The 15,605-nt window shown below is 38.5% G+C and overlaps 1 long non-coding RNA gene across 1 annotated transcript in view; it reads right to left on the reverse strand.

Moving 5' to 3' along the window:
* Window positions 1–1,936: 1,936 nt before the first annotated feature.
* The window catches only part of LOC106630758 (uncharacterized), a 139,460-nt gene continuing 125,791 nt past the window's right edge, over window positions 1,937–15,605 (reverse strand). Inside the window, exons 6-7 of the long non-coding RNA XR_012581086.1 lie at window positions 2,276–2,378; window positions 1,937–2,110 (exon numbers count right to left, since the gene is read on the reverse strand). This is a non-coding gene — a long non-coding RNA (uncharacterized LOC106630758). The remainder of the gene's footprint in view (window positions 2,111–2,275; window positions 2,379–15,605) is intronic.

The following is a 15,605-nucleotide window of genomic DNA, read 5'->3' on the forward strand; positions in this document are numbered from 1 at the left end:
CAGAACATTTTTCACAGAAAGGATAATTCCTGGAGGCAGAATATTTTCTAGTGAAATGAAATAAATTAACTTCTTAAATTAACACTGTGTGCCTTATGCAGATATTACAGACTAACTAACCCTTTCACCTCCAGTTAAAAATAGTTTGCTGATTATAGGGAGAGCAAACTAGATTAACCCTCTATGCCATCCAGTAATTTTATTACTCAAAGGCCACAAAATATAAAGCAAAGAAAACCATATGATCTGAGATGAGAATTTCTATCCTAATTCTTCAACTTAATACAAATGTGCATAATGGCAATCCTTTTCAAACTGACAATGCTTTATTGTAAATCAAACCCACGCACATCTCTCCAACAAATACTCTAAAAAATCCCTTCTTACTTCAAAACAAATGATCCAGCAATCAGCAAGTGCCTGGTGGGAACGTGGCAGAGAATACTTGACCTGCTTGACTAGAGCTGCATGGCATGTGACAAAATTTGTTATTACAGCTGTATTTTCCACACTGGAATATGAAAGTCACCCTGCTGTGGATGCTTCATGTAGTCTTTCCCGTTTCTTTAGGCTCTTACTGCTAAATGCTAGGGAGGAGTAAGAAAGACTCAAATGGATCAGCTGGTGCATCCACCTGCCCCAAATCAACTACAGCATTTCTGACAGATGGTTCTGTAACCACTCTAAAAACCTCCAGCTTCCCCAGCCTCTATATGCAATCTATTCTAGTCCTTAATTATCTTTGCCACTGGAGCATTCTTTCTACAAAGCTCCTCCTAAATCTGCTTTTGTTCCAGTTTAAGCATATTACATTTTTCCTCACAACTTGAAGAACAGTTTGTTCTCTTCCTCTTTTCTGAAACTTTTAAAATATTTAAAGCTTTCTATATCTCTCAGATTTTTAGGCTAAATCCAGTTCCTTCCATTTTTCCTCACAGGCCAGTACATTATCAGGCAAATCTGGTAAGAGGACAAGACTGAGAATATGAGGCTGAATTTTCCACCACTACCTGAAATTTCAGTCTGAGGAAGCAGAGTTTAAAAAGAGTCAAGGCACTTTCCATACAGAAATTGAATTATGCTCACATCAGAAAGCTTCTTCTACTTTGGCACTTACAGGAGTCTTATCAAACAAAACAAAGCAGCTACCCTTCAGCAAAGTGTCACAGGCAGAGTTCAGAAAGGCTACAGGCAGCTTCAACAAACTATGAAACAAACTATGAAAGAGCATCAGGAAAAGTTTTTTCTCATTTCTTCTAATCAACCCAAAGACTTACATTTACATAGTAGCAAATCTTTCTATTTGGAGAGTTTCCTCTTACTGTATGGAAAATAATTGTCCAAGTCACCAGAGCTGCTGGGCTAACAATCTCAGCAATCACTGGGACCTAAATCTATAGCTCTTTAGAGAACTACTGATTTTGAAAAAACAAAATCAAATGTACCCTATTTTCCCTATATTTCTCTCTATAAATTGACAATAGGATAATTTCTCTAACTTTTCTATATATTTATTCTAGAAGGGGAAGTTAGAAGATAATTTTTAATGAGTGTAAAACAGTGAATATGTAGGAGAGCAGCTAAGCCTCATAAGAATCCTTCTGATAATAGAGCTAGCTTTAATTATATAGATGAGAAGTCAGCAAATAGCATTTTATATGCAGTCTTGGAGAAAAGAAATGCAGTGCACAGTCCAAAATACTAGAATTCTAGTATCAAAGGAAACATATTAATCCTTCCAGCCCCAGTCTGCTTATTCTGATTTTTAAATGCATGACTGAAAAAAATAGAGATTTGTGATAGTCAGTGAAATTAGTACAGAATAAGAAAATCCAGTTTTAAATCACAGGCCCCAAGCGATGTGCTGCTCTATCTTTGTTGCAACTACCCAGCTGGGGGTACACTGGATTTCTTCTCTAGGTAAGGGAGAGGACTCTGAAGCAGAGAGGCAATAAAGAATTTCCCTACGGTCACCCAGAGGCAGGGACAGAGCCATGAGTTCCCAGCCTGTGTTCCTTTGACTGCTGCTATCAGGAGCATTGACATGGATGCATTTTGCTGCTGTGCCAGGTTGCACCACTCTGGGATCAGTACAGCCAGCCCAGGTTCTCTAAAGAGAGATAGCAGATTAATTTATGTCATCAGCATACGGCAAAGTGTAAATAAAGCAGCTGCAAAACAAATATGAAGCAAAACCTGAGATTCCACACTGGCCTTAAGCATCTTGCTTTATAACCAATGCTTAATTCAGTGTTGGGAGGTTGAGGGTAATTACCTCCAAGGCAGGGTGTCTGTCACAGTGAGTCCTTGCTCGACCCTTGATGGATGACATTGACAGCCAGTTGGCATTTCAGGACAGTCCATGCAGACCTTTCAGGCTGTACAAGAAGGGGGAAAAAAATTAAAAAAAGAAAATTACTATCACCAAAGACACAAAGCTCCTTCTGCCTTCAGCCTTATTCCATGAGCATCCCACCTTCACCTTCCACATTATTAACCATGTTTTCAACAATGGAATAAAAGTTAGCACAGAAGCCACTCATCTAAGGCAGATGGGAAATGTCAGGTTAAAATCATAGCTTGGAATGAGAAAATACAAAAGAATTCACAGACTATACAAGTTTTTGGTTTGATTTGTGAATAAAGTGTGGGTACCTATGGCAAACATTCATTCTCCAAATGGCTTTGGCTAGCATAACTCTAAATAAATACACAATCATGCTAGTTTTCTCTTAAAAGTGTGGTAGTTGCATTCACATTATAATTGCTAAGTGATATTTGTGTTCAAAACAGCACATTAATCATAAGAGACATGACCTTTAGAAAGATAACATTCTTGCTCTTTTTATTTTGTTTGGTTTTACCTTGGGACAAGATACTGCATAAGTTAAGGTAGGTCACACTTAATACAAATGGAAGAAAGGAGACAGTCATTTAAAACATGCCACCTCTGATTTTACCTAGGAAAAATTCAGTTATGTGGAATTGTTCCTATAAGGTTCAGCAGAGCACTGGAGATCTCTAGGCCAACTAGAACTTCATTCAGCTACTACCATAAGAGACAATCAAAATGCCTCTATAAGTGTATTAGCAACAAAAAGGGGACTAAGGAGAATCTTCATCCTATGCTGGATTCCTGGGAAAACACAGTGGCAAAGGATGAGGGTGAGGCTGAGGTACCTGATGTCTTCTTTGCCTCAGTCCTTCAGAGTGAGGCCAGTTATTGCACAGCTTCCTGAACTGGGAGACAAAGACGGGCAGCAGAATGAAGGCCCCACAATTCAAGGGGAAATGGTCAGTGACCTGCCACAAGTGATGGCATGAGAGGAAATGGCCTCAGGCTGCACTAGAGGAAGCTTAGGTGGGATATTAGGAAAAATCTCTTTACCAAATGGGTCACCAAGCATTGAAACAGGCTGCCCAGGGAAGTAGAAGCTATTTAAAAGGTGTGTACACGTGGTGCTTAGGAACATGGTTTTATGGTTGTCAGAATACCTGGGATTAAAAAATAAAATATAAAAATTAAAATCAGTAACTTTCAGAACAAGTTATTTTTTCCATGGTGTTTGAAGCTTTTTATCTGGACAAAAGAGGCAGCACTGTGAAGCTATAAAGATATCAAAGACGTCATTGTTCCAACATATGTACAGAAAGTTAGTTCTGTTTTACTCCCTTCAAGACTCTGTATTATACAGGTCATTTTAATGAAAGTCATAATGAAAAAGCCTGAAGAAAATATGCACTCTCTTACACTTGTGCACATGCATGAATATATCTATAATTCATAAAAACTTATGAGAAGAAGGATCAGAAAGGAAAAAAATTGAAGTTAATTCTTATCAACCATCCAAACTTTTTGGTGTGAAGGGGCTTAGATCAGTACCCTGCATTTGCAAATCCCATCCCCCATAATAAAATTATCTGATCTGTCAGAAACGAAATTGCATGTCATGAAAAACTGCACAACTCCATAAATAATTAGCATTTCCATTTTCCAAAGCAAATTGATAAAACTGGTATTTGGCTTAGGTTTTGCAGTTCAAGAAGCTCTGTTAGGCTTGTGTTGTTAATTCAATCTTCCACAGCTGGACTGGTAAAAGCAGAGATTTTTTAATTGATGCCTTTTGCCAGTATGAAGGGCAGGTTAGATTTAGAGGAGTTAAAGGAGGTTCAGAGTCCAAAAAACAAAAGCCTTTTAGGACACAACAAATAGTACAAGGATTTTAAAATTTACTTTTTAAAGAATCTATTCAAACTAGCAATTCTTCTGTTTAATTCACTGAGAGGAATCCAGTGGTTGTGTGGAATAAGCCATGAAACTTTCTGCCCATGTATTGCAGCAGTCTGAATCAGGTGTCATTTGCACCAAAGGCATTCTGCATTTTGTGATACTGATGCAACCTTCCAGAGAAACCCCAAAGGAATACAAACCTCAGTGATCAATTGATTCTGAAAGCAGATTTTGTCCTTGCATTTGAAAGCTGTAATTCTATGGTAGATACCCATCTGTGCATCTCAGTCACACATCAACCCAGCTTAAGGTGAGATATTTCTGAACAGCAGATATTCACTTCCTCAGGAATTAAAAATAGAAGCACACCTAAGCAGATGAAGATACTCATTTAGGCAGCACTCAGCAGATACCACTTTAGAATGCATGCAGGAATCAGAGAATGATTTTGGTTTGAAGGGACCTTAAAGATCATCCTGTTCCAACACCCCACCATGGCAGGGACACCTTTCCCTAACCAGGAATCTTAAGTGACTCCTCTGATTATTAAACTTTGAGATTCTGGCAAGAGAGCTGCTGCTGTGAGCTGAGCAAGGCTAGCTGCTTTCTAGAAACATGGCAGTTTGAAACAAGGCAATTGCCAATTTTGACCCATGCTTTGTTTCTGGAGAATGACATATAAATTAGGAATGGAACTGCTCAAAACCAAAACCATCCTTCAGGGAGTATCATACTCATTCATACAGAAGAAATGAGTCTTGGCTTATTTCAGTCTTGTTTGCCAGGAAAGCAATTCAAAAATCATCCGGATTAAACCTTTATCAATTTCAGCTGTCTACATTTCTATTAGTTCATCAAATCGTTTTGGGACATAGACTAATAAGAATGATATGACAGCTATAATTTGAGTTTGATTTTGTACAATTTGCAGGTGCTTCCACAGAATCCAAACACTGATTTGGACATTCAGAGAAATGAGGAAAAAAAAAGACGTCAAAAATAGATTAAAAAATAAACACCTAAAAATGTACACAAGGTAGTCACATAACTGGGTTTCCCTCTAAGAGACTAATTTAGGTTTAGAATCTAGATTTTTCACATGGCAGATGAACATGGCAAAACCAGGAAGTTTCCTCTCTGCTAGAAATTGAAAGAAGATTTTTATTATTGTTTTCATTAATAATCATGTATGACATTCTGTCAATAAACAAAAAAAGACACACATCTCTATTCCTATAGCTAATTATATCACTATGCTATAATTAATACACAGCATCAGACACAAGCTTAAATATTTCACACAGGGTGAAATTCTAACTTGATTTTTCTAATAGAATGTGCTAAAACCAAGCAGACCTCATCTACCTGAATGCAGAAGAGACAAGTGAACAGATCAGAAACAGCAGGTATGAGTGCCTGCACCACTAGGGGTTCTTCAGGAAGAGGTACTGTGGTATTTACAGGCCTGTGTAGGTTACACTGCTCTAAAATAGAAATGCTCACGCAAGTAGGAGAATTCATATCCTGAGAAAGGTGACACAGAAATGTCTGCCTGTGATTTATTGATTTGTAATGCCAAGTAAGGTCAGCTCAGCAGCAAACAGATATCCTATATTAACTATGCCTTTCTCTTGGGGATACACAAGGAAACTTCTGGTAAGTTTCAGATAGAAAGCATAACTTTCCAGGTTCACAGAGACTGTGAATGAATGAGGTCACTACAGAACTGTACTTGCACAATTAAAACCACATTTTCAAATGTTTCCAAGCCATAGAAATCCCCTGAATACGTATGAATCTGGGACAGTCCATATTGCCCTCATGGTAACTCGCACACCTGATTACCCCAGAAGAGTTTACAAATATGTCTCATCATTACATCCCTCTGTCAGTCTTAGGAAATGGCTTTTCAAACAAATACAGCAGGGAAAAAACCCACAAACCCAAAGAGACAGGAAATACTGTGGCTATCTATACCTTTCTATAGTCTGTACCCCTATGTCTGCTGACAGCAGACAGACCAGATTCCTTTCAACACCTGAACCTTGCCTTCCTGTTGTTCGATCACCAGGAATGCTATGCAAGGCATCTGAAGGTTAGTTTGGAAGCTGGGCAAGAAGCCAAGAAAGTTGTGTGGCAGCCACACCAAATCCCTCCCATTTCACAGCTCTTCTACCCTTCCAGAGACTTGGAAAGAGTTAAGAGCACGAGGAGTATGGAGTGAGGTTCAAGAGCAGTTCAGATGCAGCAGCAATGATCTACGTGCACCACGACACATAACTCATCCTTTGAGTGCTGTTACCCGTGTTCAAAAGGAGCAATGGAACAGCCCTGGTTCCAAACACTGAAAAGAAGCATAAAACCCAGTGTGCCATGTGAACCAAAGCACCATCAAGGGGATCAGCAGATCTAAATGAGATTTTAATGGTAATAAGTGCTGACTGACCTTGCCCATTAACTAACTCACATGTCTACAGCAGACACAGAAATATTCAAAATGCCCTAGCAATAGGTTAAGTGGACAAACTCATCCTTTAGAAAGAATTAACTCATCCTTTAAAAAAAATTAATAGTCCCCATTTATCAATGCAACTGTTTTCCTGAAAGACAATTTTCAACAATGTTCTTGAGGTATCTATCAGCTCAGATCTGAGCAATATCACTGAAAAATCTTTAATTGCACTTATGTGGAAAAACCACCCCAAGCATGGGCCTTGAGTAGAACTGGACAGAATTACCATGCAACTGAGACAGCGAACCAGTGAAATCTGATGAGGTAACCTCATGCTGCTGTGCCTAAACTTCTAGCCTGCAAAATGGGAGTATTCCTCCTTACTTCTGAGAATGAAGGGAGATACATTAGGCAATTCATTCCATATGCAGTAAGGCAAATAAAGCTTCTAGGTGTGTACACTTCCCCCTTTCCCTCAGCTGCTACAGGGTGTTCATCCATTTTTGTGCATCTCCATGACATCCGTGCCACACAAAATAGGGATGTGTAATACCTAATTCAAATAAGAGTTGGGCAGTCAATGCCTCCTTCCTGACTGGCACACCAGCAGCTTCCAGCCATATGTACAACAATTCAGTTCTGCCAACTTGACCCTTAGTAAACAATGATTTATGGTTTTCCACTCTATCCAGCTTTCACTTTTTAAAAATCAAAATACAAGATTCACAGTCTGACACATTCATTACCCTTTGAGGCTAATATTCCCTCAAAATACTGTCCTGTAAATGAGGAAAAGGATAAATGTGATACCTCCTGGATCTGCAGAGTGGGAAGGTTAGTTATAAACAGGCAAGAGTATACAAATGGAAAATGAAAGAGAAGTAAGCACTGCTTCTGAGGTGCATGCTCTGAAATAAACATTATCCATCCCAGGTATCCAGATATGTCCTGATCATTCTGGTCTGAGGTTACAGTGACAGAAAAAGGTTTCTCAGTCAGGCAGAGCATTTCCCTTGTGGACTTCGTCTCAGGGGTCCCATTCACTTGTACATTTCATAATTTTGGTTCTTTTGTGGCCATAATGGCGGACATATCTAAAGTATGCAAAGAATCTAAGGATCTCATGAACTTACAAAACTTTGAAGTTCACAAGACCTTTTATTCTCTTGTAAGTAAACATAATTCCAGCCACTTTAATTGTGCCAATGTGGACTTTGGCATGTCAGGTTGAAATTCTGGAAACCTCCTTTACACATCCAGCCTGAGGGCATGTGGGTAATGCCAAAAGGACTTCTTTTGGATTGGCTTGTGGGCTTGGGAAAATGTCTAAGAACTGGAAAAGAAAGCATTTGGATCCTGCATGAAGACTTGCAGTGGGAATTCAATTTAAGCATGTGCTCCTGGGCAAATAATTGCTAGTATTGCCATTCTGCATTTTTCCAATCCACTGCAAGAAAAAAAAAATCTGAAGCTGTGTTTTTAATTGCACTACATAAAATACATGCATTATTACTTAATTTATTTAAATACAACTGTCAGCTCTCATGTTCTTACTGTTTCTGAGATCCTGCAACACACAAAAGAGTCTTTAACACAGTGAAATAAAGGTCAGCACTTTATTATATCACTTTGTCTTTGCACTGTTCTTTCATCCAAAATATCCCTTAAGGATGTTCTTTACTAATGTTTATCTGCTACACAGCCAATAATAAGAAAACTCTGTGTATATAACACCATTGTTTTCTGACCAGTGCTTAGCTGCTAGTAGTAATCTAAAGTGAATGCAGAAATTCACCATTTTCAGCACAAAGCCAGGTTTTCAGATAGCACTAAGTACATGATTTAAGTCAGAGAGACGTACAAGACCAGAGATCACACAGAAACTAGAAATACCACAACTGGTACAGCAGAACATTTGCTTGCTGGAAATACTTGGCTTCTGCACAGAATCACAGAGGGGAGCTGTGGAAATCGTCCAGGCCAACCTCCCTCCCTCAGAGCAAGGTCTTCCACTGCAGGCTGCTCAGGACTGAGTCCGCTCTGGTTCTGAATAACTCTGACGAGGGACACTCTACAACCTCCCTGGGCAACCTGTTCCAGTGCCTGACCATGCCTACAGCAGGAAGTTATTTTAGTGTTAAATTTCCTGTGGTTAGCTATCTGCATTCTAAGTTCAGAACTGTGTCAGTGTGAGTCTTGTCATTTTATGTGGCAAAAAGACTTTCAAGCCAGTTAAGACAAAGGCAACATGTGCAACATAATGATAGAAGACAACCAGCACCTTGGGAGCAGCATCAGAGTAACTCTGCTGTTACTCTGGTGAGCGATTTTAGTGGGTTGACACAAGAACTGCAGAAGGTAAGCTGATTTGTTTTGTGGTGTGTTTGTGGCAGTTTTTTATTCAGAGGGATAAGAAGTTGCTGGCAGAAGCAAATTAGTTTTGATTGATGTCTACATTTGTCTAGTACATTAGAAAAGCCACAAGACCTTCAAACCATATTATAACTGCACTCAGGCAGCTCTGTGGAGAGTTGTGCAATAACAGAAACAGCATGACTTAAATGCAGTAGAAAAGGGTTACATCATTTCATAAAGATTCTTCACTTAGGGTTGCTCATTTTATATTTTAAATCAATTGTACGTCATGCTGAAAAATACATCAGCACTTAACTGCTCTTTTAAAAAAGTTAATTTCTTGAGGGCAAGGAAAGACAAATAATTTACTTTAATAAAAAATAACCTTGAATCTGATCTGGAAAACAATTCCCTATGAAAAAATAATTGTGCTGATCCTACCAAACAATTGCACAGATGCTTCACCTCATTCATGGCAGGCTCCTAGAAAACAACCTCTTTGCTCATTATACAGAAACATTTCCAGGCAGTCTCAGTCCCCCCAGATTGCCACAATCCACTACCCCAGGGTGCCTGCACAGCCATAAGAATGGACTGAGTGTTTCTGTCATCCTTGGATGACATGGAGCCATCATTGAAACTTCAGTGTTTACGTCTCATATATTTCTTCCCAGAACACCACAACCGAAAATATAAAATAATCTAGTGCCAAGACAGACTTCCCTGTTGATCTCAGAGACCTGTGCTATTTCAGCTCTTATCCATCTTCGAAACATTAATCTCTGAAACATCTTTTTATGTTCTTGGAAAACACGTAGTATCAGGAATGTAATAAAAATTTAAGCAATTGATCATCATTCTGTTGTCATTAAGAATTTGATACAGAAGCCATAATTATTTTTCTTTGTTTAACACTTCTCTCATTTCTTCTGCTCTTCACTGAGTCACTCAATGTTTTAAGCCATATCACCTCACCCTATTCTCCTTTGTCTGCTTCTCCTCCTTTCTTTTGCAAGACAGGTGTGTTTTAATAAATTTTTTAATTTCTATACATAATCTCATAACTGTGATCTTTCCCATAATAGTTTACTGGTCCTAAACTCCTTCCATTTGTGTGTTCATAGGTTTCTGATACAGCAATATCCTGGGAAAAATGCAATTTTCCAGACAGAGCCATACTGGAGCCAAGGCAACATAAATGATTAATTCCTGTTCCATAATGCATGTATCCACAGTACAACTCAAAATCCTTCTGACCATTTGTGCTGCTTTGTTTCAAATTTCAAAACCCCCTACCTTATCTATTAACTTTCTATCTGCACAACTGGTTTACAGATTTCTTGTGTCACTGTTGATTATTTGGATTATTTTTCCTAAAACTATTTTGTTTCATTTTTCTGAGTTGCATTCTAACCTTCCTATCACCTCTCTAACATCTTTAGCCTTATCTTCTCAAAATGAGCAGGAATCTTTCTGTAAACTCTTCAAGCACTGAGTCGGATTTAATCCCATTTGCACCCGTTCTGCATGCAGCCATGCATGATCAATACCAGCAGGCAATTGTATGATCACAAACCATATCTAGGGTGGGCCTGTCATGTGGATAATTGATCTCCAGATCAATAGTTTTTGATCTCACACTGCTATCAGTAAACTTTTTTTGAATATGACTCCCATATAGTTACATTTTAAAATGTATATGTGCTACTTTACTGACATATTGTTTACATTATGAAAACATACATAAAAAAGGAAATGAAAATTGAATGGGCCAAAGGTGAAATAAGCACAACTAAAAAAATATTATACTGATGATTCCTAAAGTATTTTTTCCACACCCCAATAGCTGGGAGTGCACTTTGGAGTGCACTGCTCAAGCCCTTGTCCAGGATACACTTCCATGTACATCTCTGAAGAAGTCAGAAAATGTCCAATATTCCCAGTTTAAACAATACTAAAAGTTTGTGACAAACTGAGGAAACAAAGGTCATTGCTCAATCTAGCCTCATTTACCTAGCAATACTTCAGGACTGTTATTTCTGCTTTTATCTTTAGAGTATTTGCCTTCTACAGCTCAATAGAGGCCTGTGTAGTTCTTCATTTGAATGAATTAAATGAATTGGGATGCCAAACTTGATATTTTTCTCGTTCTTTTCAGCACATCAGAACCTTGATTATATGTAAATGAGTAAACCTGATATAGATGAAGATGAGTAATCATTTTTAATAGAATAAATGAGGTGGTGTGTTGAGGAAGTTTCTCTTTTAATTATGCTTCCCTTAAATAAGTCCACAATAATTCAAACTACAACATATGAGACACTTTGGTATATTTCATTTTTTTAATAGTAACTCCCATTTTGGAGAAGCTCCTTTCTCCTTTTTAAAAAGATTGGTTCTGAGGCTTTTTTGGTTGGGTCTTTTTGTTGTTTTTTTTTTTTTAAATCTGACATAGTCCAGAACAAAAACACCTCTCTGAAGCAAATATGATCAGCGCTGTATCCAAAAATATAAGGAACTGAGGTGGCAATAATTCCAGACTTTCTGCCAGCTTAGGCATTAATATTTTTACATTATAGACTGCATTTTTATTTTCAGTCAATGTTCATTTTGAATGAAATGCTGTTTGCAGATCACCACTGATATCACACCTGAACTTAAGAGCTAAGTCAGTTACACTTTTTACTTTATCCCTAGCACTCCCCAGCATTTTGTAAGAAATGCTCATTATAGTTACCAGACATAACTGGCATCCAAAAAGAGGACAGCTTCCCTGCTTAGTGTGTTTACTGAACACACTGCCATCCCACTTTGGTTTAACTACTGATTTTTTAGCGTTACAATTAATGTACAGCTCAATTCATATAGATCTAACTTCTCAGGGTGGGGAACAAACCATCAAGCCCATCAGCCCTAAACAAAAAACTTATTCTGGAAACTTGAACAAAAGACAAACACAGCCCAAATTGTAAAATAAAGAAAATCAGTAGTGTTTTCATTAAACCAGTACTAAGAGTATTTCTTCATGCATTTTATCATAAAGAAAATACCTGTCAGGCATCCACAAATCTTCCTTGCTTTTCAGTGCTAAAAGGAAAGGAAGCACAAAATATGTTTTTTTCATCTGCTCTTCATGTGACTTTTCTTCTTTTGCTAGATCAAAAGCCTTAGTTGGATTGTTTGTTTTTCTGTTTTGCTGCCACTGCAAATGTCCTTCTGTGCTCTTGACAGCCTTCAATTCATTTCGCTGGGTTAGACAAATACTGCTCCTGAAGCTGCCTCATAAAGCTGTAGATTTTTGTGTGTGTCTCCCTGTATACACCTTTTATTGCCTGTTGTGCCTATCATACCTAAGGAACTCATTCCTGTATTCTCACCCAGGATAGAAATCTAGAGGAGACCACGAAATTACATTGGGACTACTACAGGTGGGACTACCAGGACAGGAGCCTTTATCCAAGAATGGAGGAGTAATTGAGATCAAGGCTTGACTGATATAAATCAACATGGGTAACAAAGCTGAAGTGTTGTCAAACTCAGTGACTTTTAACCCTTGGTTGAGACACTCAATCTCCAATATCAGCATGGAATCATGCAGCTACAATTAAATTCCTTTTCAGCTTGGACAAGGTTTGAATCCATTTGTCAGTGGGTGAAGTTGAATGTCTCTAAGTAGTCCTGGTAGTGGTGGTGAACAAACTTAAGAGCTTGTTCTAGTTTGAACATCAATGGAAGCAGGATACAGGCTACAAAATTTTTATAGGTGTTACCGCCCAAGTCAATGCAAGTCTGTTGACCTGGCAAATTCTCTGCTGAATTTGCAGGACCTGTAGTGTACAAGCTGACATAACCTGGTAGTTATTGAGAGACTACAAATAACGGAGTGCCATATTTAGTGTGTGCAAGGTAAAGCATTAGCATAATATCATTCAGGTGATTCACACATAAAACAGGCTGGGTGTACAAAACAAGGTCACTGCTTTCCAGAAAAATCAATGGGAAATTTGCCACAGACTTCAGCAGAAGCAGGATTTCATCCAGAGCACGTAATTCCATGTCTATCAGTGTGTACACTCATAGCAGCTTTGACTGAGAAAGTTTGGAGCTGTGGCAGCATGCCAGGTGGGACTGCTCTGCTGCCGGCAATGGCATCAGCTGGCTACTTCACTCAACACATGCAAAATTCATTGGGTTTATTTAACACACACCAGTTACGTGCCCTGCAAGTCACTTGTTTGCTCTTAGCTGGGGGCAGGCTTCCCCCATACCATTTGGAAGAACTACCCCAATTGAGAATAAAAGGTGTTGAACAGAGATCTAGTAATGGTCACCATCTTATTGCAAAAGGTCCATACCTTCTTGGTGATTTCTCATGGGCATCTCCTCATAACACTGACACCTGCATAGCACAGCCAACAAACTCCAGCTCTCTCCTCACCCAGCTAACCCACCCTCTTATAGCACCCATCCTTATTAGACACAGGTGTGGCCTGTTAAGGGCAGGCCCGTTCCTAATCTTTGGTAATTACTGCAGGTGCAACTCCTCAGGGCTGAGATTGTGCAGAAGGCAATCTTCACTTCCTTTCATTCTATCCTCCCACAAATAATCCATAGCCAATTTCTCAGATACAGCTACACAGGAGGTCCCTGTGCTCAGGAATACACCTCATGCTCTGTAATAATGAACACAAACATGAAACTGGTGACAGAGAAATAGCACTGGCAAATCTAAAAACCGAACTGTCTAAATTAATGTATCAATCACAACTGTAGTATAAATACTCTGAGCATGAATCTGTCACCACAATTTCTAGATGATTCATTTCTTTTTGAGCCACAATTCAAGAACTGAACATCCCTGAATTTTAGGATATTAAAAATTGACATCAATGATTTTATAATAAAGGACACTAATATTTCCTGAGTTGCAAATTTATGCTTTGGGGCATTTGATGTATTCTGAATGCCTGCCAATGTCTGCTTTTCTTTCTTTATTCCTATATAGGGATAATTAGATTGCCCCAAGGCAGCCTTTGGACTGTGGCATGATGCTTTGTTACCTGTTAAAAGGAATGCTGCTAGCTACAGAATAGTGGAGGAAACTTTTCCATCAGGGACAAAGATGAGCTTCTTCCAGTAAAAAGTATTTGCTTGTAAGGCTTACAGGGTAAAATACTTCATTTTTCACAAGTCACCAATTATTTGTATGACAATAAAGTAGGGGTGGGCAGAATCTAATTCTAAATGTAAATGAAAACTGCATATAGAAAAGCATTATTGAAATAAGCCCACACTGAAAGTGGCTTTTGACAGTGGACTAATCCTCTCTCCCTTTTTTCAGCTAAATATGGTTTTCAGAAGGAAAACTCTCTGCCTGCATAAGCTATAAAGAACTTGAAATACTTTTATAACTGTGCCCAAGAAAGCAAAGAAATACATATTATACTCAAAAAGTAGATAGCAGTTCAGATATTTCAACCTTACCTTGATGGTGAGTTTCTCTAAAACATTTTTTAAAATGTATACTCTCCCACTAAAAAGCAATGATGCTTTTTGGAAAATAAAAATACCATCAAAGAATAATAACTACAAATGAGGTGAAAAAGTGTGTTCCAGGAGGCATTGATAATACAAGCAAATCTTCTGGCAGTATAAACCTAGATAAGGACATGGCTTTCAGTGAACCTATGTTCCATACACTTTCTGCAAATGTGGCTAAACATACTTCATTATTCTTTTTACTTTTAATTCATTTGGCTGTAGGAACTCATTCACCTCTAGTTTTCCTGGCAGATAAATGCTGTTATTATTGCTGTATTTATAGCTGTTCCAGCTAGAAAGAGCTTTTCCTCTAATTGATTAACTAAGATCTTTTATTAAGCAACTAAGCTCTCAGGTTAAGGGAGAGTGTACAGCTATGGCTGTAAACATCAGCTACAAAAATTTACATGGATGACCACTTCTGCTGCTTAGAAATAATTGTTGACCTCCTTCCAGAAAGTTGAATCCCTGTTTGTTATTGAAACTCAGGCATCAGCAGCCAGAAGGAGCTGTGAAGAGCTGAAGGCCTCAGGCTTCCTTGGAGAGGAAGATCCCAGCCTGCCCACCACAGATGGACACGAGATGCTGTGAAACCTGCTGGAACTGTGCCTCCTTTGTAAGGCTCACAGAACTCTAACACCAAAGAATCTCCGCCATTCTCCAGAAAATTAACAATGCCCTTTGCACCTGACATGAACCATTGTTTTGTGTTCCCTTAAATGTCATGGTTTGCACATGAGAGATTCAGAGCTAAAGTAAAATTACAAATTAATTATCCTTCAAATTGAGCTTGTCTTCCCCAGGTTAGATTCCACATACATCTGAGGAGAACTGTGGTTGGAATGATAACATAAACCATATTGCTAAAATCCTTAACCTCACTAGATGTGTTAATTTAAAGTAACAAATGCTTCCTCATGCCCTCCCAATTTACATGCGAATTTTGTAATCACCTCCAGTTTTTTAAAAAGTGCTGCTTGCCACAGTGACTACTGAAAGCCAAATTCTAAAGGAAAAGCATATGAC

The sequence above is a fragment of the Zonotrichia albicollis genome, chromosome 7, assembly GCF_047830755.1.
Source record: "Zonotrichia albicollis isolate bZonAlb1 chromosome 7, bZonAlb1.hap1, whole genome shotgun sequence".
Classification (NCBI taxonomy): Eukaryota; Metazoa; Chordata; class Aves; order Passeriformes; family Passerellidae; genus Zonotrichia; species Zonotrichia albicollis.